The sequence below is a fragment of the Bison bison genome, unplaced genomic scaffold, assembly GCF_000754665.1.
Source record: "Bison bison bison isolate TAMUID 2011002044 unplaced genomic scaffold, Bison_UMD1.0 scf7180017864492, whole genome shotgun sequence".
Lineage (NCBI taxonomy): Eukaryota > Metazoa > Chordata > Mammalia > Artiodactyla > Bovidae > Bison > Bison bison.
The window spans coordinates 10399152-10402100 of record NW_011495051.1 but is presented as its reverse complement, the minus strand read 5'-3'; positions in this window follow the sequence as shown (position 1 = coordinate 10402100).

Below are 2949 nucleotides of genomic sequence, written 5' to 3'. Positions count from 1 at the left end.
GTAAAATTTTTTAAAGATTTAGAAAATAGAATAAAATTATATGACCATTAAAAAAAAAACTTAAAATTCTTTCAAGGTTTCCAGACAAATAAATAAAACACTAGTCCATATTCCCAGCCAATGGGATGCTGCACCCAGACCCATGCTGGAGATGACTTTACAAACAGAACTCTGATCCAGGCTGTGATTTCATCATAGGTGAGGAAAATTCCACACTGCCACACACAAATCTCAAATCTCACACCCAGAGAAATACTCCCAGCTCCCTTCTGAGTTCTCATCAGCTACCCATTCAAGACAGCAGCATCCCTGTCAAGCATAACATCCCATGACTCAAAAGCAACATGCTTCCCATTCTCTCATGTAAAATTTTATTTGGAGAGTAACATGCATTCTGACATTTGAGAATTTTTACTGAAATGTGAAACCCAAAGGCAGGGAATTGCTGCCAGCTCCTCAAGTCTAAGCCTTCACCACAGGTTCCAGGTTCCATAGTAACATCAAGACACAGGGATAACCAGGGACCTAATGGAAAATTTTTGCCTCCATACTTAATATTTCTGTCAGAAAGTCTGATGACTGAAACCAGTGCGTTTTCCATAAATCATTTTTAATTCAGCAGCATCTCTGCTGTCCTGGATAACTGGGGAAGGATTCACTGAACACCAATGCCCGATTTGTGTCAAAGTGCAATGCGTATTCCCGCCCAAACGAGTCAGGTCGAGTCCTGTCCACAGATGCCCTGCTGCAGGGTGCATGGGGGCCAAGACCCCTCTCTGAGCCACGGGTGCAGAGCGGTAGCAGAAGAGAGCTATTTACACGAAGATGACAACACGCCGACAGAGCCCTGATGGAACCTTTCAGGAAACAACCTTGGAACTTCTCTCTGCTCTCCTGTTCAGTCACCTAGTATTCCTCTCTCATCCTACTCCCTCTTCCAAGCTCACTTCTGCACCCTTAAAGAGGAAAAGTTAAAATTTTACCTCCTTCTACCTCTGTAACTCACCTTGCCCCTTGCAAAGTCTGGATCACGTAGGTCACGCAGTCTCAGAAAGTGGGGACTTGCAATACTAGGAACAGGAGTTTATCTCACTCACCCTTGTCCTGCTCTTTGCAACTGCCCGGCCCCTGCAAAACCTGCTTAATCATGCCTGTCCAGGTCAGGCATCCCCCTTCCCCATCTTGACCACTGTTCCTGCACACAAAAAACCCTGTAGTTTAAACCAGCCTATTAACAGCGAGTGTTGCCCACGACAGTCTGTCTATAAAAATTCTGTAATCCCTTTGTTCAGGGCTCAGAGCTTGGAGTGTTAACTCCTCTGGGCCCACCAGCCTAATGAACCTGAGTTCTCCAACTCTCTGAGTGTGCTGCTTTGTTTCTCGAGTACTGGATTCCACAACACCCTCTGCTCTGAGCCAGACTTTGCTTTTCAGCTCATTACACTACAATCCAGCAGGATTCTTTGTGGCAGGCAAATGTGTGGTGAGGGGCAAGGGCAGAATTCTCAGAGCTGTCCTTTGGCACCCTGGCTCCCTTAATCTAAGCCCCAGGGGTGTCTGTGATCAAGCTGGACCCCTGCATCAGGAACTGCTTGCTTCATAACCCTCACCCCTGCTCTGGTTTCCATGAGAGATCTTGGAGAGCCTAGAAAGCAATGGGCTCCCAAAGGACAGTCCTGTGTGGTCCACCTCATAGAGGGGACTCCATCTTCCTCAAATGAATCTATGTGAGAAATGAATATGGGGCAAGTTACAAAAAAAGAAAAATATTTACCACTCTTTGAATGACATTTTGTTTTTCATCAGGAGTGTAAAACACCAAGGGAACTTCAAAAGGGAACTCTGTGGGGTGATGGTCCATACTTTGGTGATGCTTACAAGACTCTATGCATTTGTCAAAGCACATAAAACTGTGCACTAAGAGTGAACTTTACCATATGTAAATTTTGACATAAACTTTAAAAAAAAAACCACTTTTTATTTGAAGAATTGCTGATATACAATACTGTGTTAGTTTCAGGTATACAGCAAAGTCATTCAGTTAGCCATCTATTCTTTTTCAGATTCTTTTCCCTTATAGGTCATTGCAAGATATGGAACATAGTTACCTGTGCCATATAGAAGGTCCTTGTTGTTTTAAATATAGTAGTGTGTATATGTTTTTTTTTTTTTTTTCCCCATCCCGAACCCTCCTCCCTCCTCCCTCCCCATACCATCCCTCTGGGCCGTCCCAGTGCACCAGCCCCAAGCATCCAGCATCATGCATCGAACCTGGACTGGCAACTCGTTTCCTACATGATATTTTACATGTTTCATTGCCAATCTCCCAAATCTTCCCACCCTCTCCCTCTCCCACAGAGTCCATAAGACTGTTCTATACATCAGTGTCTCTTTTGCTGTCTCGTACACCGGGTTATTGTTACCATCTTTCTAAATTCCATATATATGCGTTAGTATACTGTATTTATGTTTTTCCTTCTGGCTTACTTCACTCTGTATAATAGGCTCCAGTTTCATCCACCTCATTAGAACTGATTCAAATGTATTCTTTTTAATGGCTGAGTAATACTCCATTGTGTATATGTACCACAGCTTTCTTATCCATTCATCTGCTGATGGACATCTAGGTTGCTTCCATGTCTTGGCTATTATAAACAGTGCTGCGATGAACATTGGGGTACACGTGTCTCTTTTCCTTCTGGTTTCCTCAGTGTGTATGCCCAGCAGTGGGGTTGCTGGATCATAAGGCAGTTCTATTTCCAGTTTTTTAAGGAATCTCCACACTGTTCTCCATAGTGGCTGTACTAGTTTGCATTCCCACCAACAGTGTAAGAGGGTTCCCTTTTCTCCACACCCTCTCCAGCATTTATTATTTGTAGACTTTTGGATTGCAGCCATTCTGACTGGTGTGAAATGGTACCTCATAGTGGTTTTGATTTGCATTTCTCT